The 4626-nt window shown below is 29.9% G+C and overlaps 1 long non-coding RNA gene across 1 annotated transcript; it reads right to left on the reverse strand.

The window, feature by feature from the left end:
- Positions 1-793: 793 nt before the first annotated feature.
- Positions 794-4306, reverse strand: LOC145132667 (uncharacterized). The gene is made up of 2 exons (XR_013718182.1): positions 3722-4306; positions 794-1152 (listed from the first exon to the last, which is right to left on the reverse strand). It is a non-coding gene; the product is annotated as an uncharacterized LOC145132667 (long non-coding RNA).
- Positions 4307-4626: the final 320 nt, after the last annotated feature.

Raw genomic sequence — 4626 nt, forward strand, 5'->3', positions numbered from 1 at the left:
TTCTCTTTAGGTATTTAATTATTTGCGTATTTATCCGTTATTTGTTTATTTTGGCATTTTTTATTTTTATTTTTATTTTTTATTTTTTTGTTCTTGACACATTTTATTTCTATTCAGACATTTCTTACAATTCCTTTTTTTTTATGTAAGTACCAAGATATGGTCACCTTCAGGCTAGTTACTTAGCTAGCAGGAAGTATCAAAGAGCCCGCTGGCGATGGCACATTCATGCCTATAACTAGCAGTATTCTTAACATCTAAAATAGTGGAATGTAGTTTTTGAGAGAGAATCTAAGGATGACTAGGTAAAATGAATTCAATAAACTCCTCTCTAACTCGAAGGTATGGTTAAGGCTTATTTAAACAAAATAGGTAATTACTCTGGAAGTTAGGAGATACGGTTTTTAAAACTCTATTTTTAAATGCAACAAAATAGTAAAACTGTCATTTTATTTAATAAAGTTAATGGTAATTAATATTTCTTTAATCTGTGTGTTTTTTGTCTGTTGACAATTATTTTGGGACGGAATGAGTATAATTTTTTTTGCTAAACCGTGTAAAAACCACAAAAATTACTACAAACTTAAATTTTAAAAATAAAATTCTTCATATACTGTGCTAGTTCCAAAACCTTGTATTTCTATCATCTTTGGTTTTTACGAATCACATTCGAGATTCGAGATGATTGTTAATATCTCATCATCAATTTCATGGTGACCAAGGGGACGGTTAACTTAGAGAGTTTCAATTTGCTTAAAATGTTACCCAAAGTTACCAATCTTTTAATGCGATGAGAGTAATAAGATGTGTAGTTAAAACCCCGAATAACATGAATCAAAATTAAAATTATTTTAGTACAACTCGTGCATCGTGATGAAAACAAAATCAAAAAAAGAAAAGAAAAGGATAGATAACAACATCACCTGATATCTTTCTTGTAAAAGAGGAGCATACATCTCATCTAAGCTCCTCTCTAATCTTAATTTTGCGGTGGCAGACGAGACGAAACTGGGTTGGCGAATCTTGGGATGGCTAATGCGAAGGATGCCGATATTCTTGAATGATGTGAATGTCCTTCTTGTGACATGTAGGTGCACCTATGATCCGTATTTGAGTGTCTTCGATCCCTTAAAAATTTTCTCGTATCTCTTTCTGAAAATCAACATTTCATGTATCATTTTTCTATATGCATGTAAATCAAAATGCATGTTAGATGAAGTAGCAGTTGGGGGCTCGAGTGCAAGTGGGTGTTGTTCTTCTTCCTCCTCTTCCATGTCCTCATTTCCATCCAACACATCTAACATGCCATGGATAAATAAACTAATCATGCTAAGAGCATCTCTAATTGTAGCTTTTTCTAAAGCTTTTTACTATTTGAAAAAAAGTTTTTAGACTGCTCTTTACCATTGGAGAAGAATGATTATTTGAGAGGTCGCTCCAAACACTTATCTTTTTCTAACATTTTAATTTTCTTTTATGCTTTGCCACGTTTGATTCCTACATTTAGTAACATTTTATTTTATCCCCTAATTATATTTAGATATTAGATTTCTTTTACGTTTTATATTTAGTTAATTAATTGATTTAATAAACAAAATAAATATTAATTTATTTTATGAAAAAGTTATATAATTTAAAAATAGTTGTTAAAACTTTCAAAATTATATATATATATATATATATATATATATATATATATATATATTACAAAACATTGGAATTATATAATTTTTTTTCGTTTTCTTTGTTTTTTTAACTAGGTTTTTGAAAATTTTATCATATTTTATAGTTTCGGAAAAAAAATATCCAACAAAGCTATTTTTTTAGTTTTATTTCTCTGAAAATATGAAATGTGTTAGTAAAATAATTAACTATATAAGTGAACTTAATAAAACATCTCATTTTTATAATATATAAAGTTTTGGATACACTACAAATTACAACCACAAGCGTAGATGGTAGTATGATGCTTAAATAAAGAAAATATATATGAAAATTATTAAGAAAGAAGGCATTCTACTTTGAAAGTAGAATGCTTTAATTGGATATAATATACCAGTAGTTGATGAGTACTCATCCAATGTAATTATTGGTAATTCTTCCAGAGAAGCATCGATAATGGTACCGAAGGGGGTAAAAGTTAAATTGGCGCTTTAGATTTACGAGGAAAAAATGTCGTATACTTGTATCTAATATTTTATCCATGGATTTTGACCTTATGAGTTGTTAACTTCGCCTCAGAATTTGGCTAAATTTTTAGGACAGAGTGATAGAGTTTTAATTTCAAGAAAAACACAAAACAGCAACCAATCAAGATTCTCAATTGCAAGAAAGGATGAATGCACAGTTTAAGCATCCAATTATGGATACTTTTGTCTTCAATATAAGAATTCCAGCTCTGATTTTGTAAAAACGTTTGTATTATGGGTAAAATCATTTACGTACATTGTTGTTATTGGGAGAATTAAAAAATAAAGTATCTACGTAGGTGAAAACAGTGAAGTACGTTTCTCTTTCCTGTGATTTGCTCTTTTTCTAAATGATTTCAACTAATAATCTTTAATTTACCTTTTTAAAAGGCTTATGATTATGAAATAAAAATATTAATTCAACTTGGGGAAAACATAGAGATTAGCGTCATTTTTTATATCCACATTTTCTCAAAAATCATTATAAATATAAATATAAAGAATCAGAGATATAAAACTATTTAAAATATGAAACAACAAAAATGTGTGTTGTCGATCATGTGTGCCTTCCACTTTCATTGTGGTTGGGGTTAACCTTTTTTTTACTTCATAACCATGAAAAGAAGAAAATCCAATGTTAGTATTTTATAGCATCATACTTTCCTGCAAATTTGAAAATCCAATTTTTAAACTTAAATGACCATTTCACCACTACAATAACCCTGCAAACGTTAAAAGCTAAACATTACGAATATTAATTTATTATATCATTTTATTTACTATCTAAGTTCATTGCTATTATGAATAACAAAGTTTTAGTATTTTATATTCGTTTTAAGTATATAGGTCAAAGACCCAAAAAGCAAATTGTCTTAACAGGTCAAGCATCACATCCTTACATACACTCATACACGTACTAATTCGGTTTTATATTTTATAATTCTAATGGTGAACAATTTACTGTTTCAGGTTAGGATTCCTGAAAGTTAAGCAATGAAGAGTCGAGGCAGCTACATAAGTCACAGATTCAATTTTTTGTATTTGTTTTGTGATTATTGATTTTATATCATTTTTAAGTCCTACACTCCTTTTTTTTTTTTCAAATACAGCAACGAACTATATGTTAGTTGTTATTCTTCTTTTGTGAGTTGAAGTAAATATCAAGGAAGTTTATTTATTTATTTAAGCGTATTCCAAAAAAGTTAGATTTTTATTTATTAAACCATCTTAGCTTCTGTATGTATATCCTGTCTCTCTATCGTATATATGTGTGTGATGTATGTTTATATATGTACTTCTGACAAACAGGTAACTCCAAAACTGAAAAGTTTTAATCTGGTTTTTTCTTGGAATTTTTTTTTTGTGGGAAAATAACCCTTAGACACCCACCACTTAATTGGATCGAAATTGATGCATGATCAAGAACAAGAAAATCCTACATCACGATCACAGATTTCTCTTTCCACACTTACAAACCCACACCCGATTCTCAATAAAACCACAAAACTTAAGGAAATTAGAAGAGAACGCACCTTCATATAAATTAGCTCACATGATCTAATTGTTTCCCTTCTAGCCTGATAATCAGCAGATTAGGAAAGTCAACACCGAATCAATAAAATATCCAGAAAAATATAGCATTTAACTATAAAAATCGTAGCAATTGTTATGATAAGAATACGTTTCTACTTTTGTGTGTTTAAAGATCTATATTAAATCAGAAAAAATAAAACCAAACTGTAAATTAAAGGAACATTTCCGGAAGAAATTCTCTCCGTAATTCAATCCCCGCCTCCGACTGAGTGCTGATCTAGCCGGTGAACTTTCTATTTTTTCGATTCACCGGAAAAAATCGGTTCAACCATACGACTGATTGCTCGCTTTCACCGATTTGCCCTCACTTTTCAAAACACGACCTTGAAGACTCTTTCCCATCGTCCAACCTCCAACCTATACTCTGTAAGATTTTCATATACCTAACCGATCTATAGAGGTAAACCTTTCATCTTTCTTTCTCTAACTACCAGTAGAACGTTGCCTTGGATATATGAACAAACAGTAAAATTGATAGTCTCATTTCTCCTGTGGTCTTTTTATCAGGGAGTTGATTTCTTCCACTGAATTGATGGACAATTATACCTTCAAGTGCATTTAATAAATATGAATAATTAATAGAGAAAATGACAAAAATAGCTAATTATCTTAATCACTTTTGCGGAAAATAGCAAAAAAAAATCGAATTTGCAAAAATGGCCACGAAAATCGCAGATGGGAATGGTCCATCTGCGATTTACACATTCCATCTGCGAATGTACAAGTGGCTAAAGCACACTTGTGCTTTAGCCACTTGTACATTCGCAGGTGGATTGAATTTTTTTAATTTTTTTTTTCTGTATATATAGGGCATTTCAGGCTTAAAATCGCAGATGAACTGTGT

The sequence above is a fragment of the Lactuca virosa genome, chromosome 1 (genome assembly GCF_052849685.1).
Source record: "Lactuca virosa cultivar CGN04683 chromosome 1, Lactuca_virosa_CGN04683_v6, whole genome shotgun sequence".
Lineage (NCBI taxonomy): Eukaryota > Viridiplantae > Streptophyta > Magnoliopsida > Asterales > Asteraceae > Lactuca > Lactuca virosa.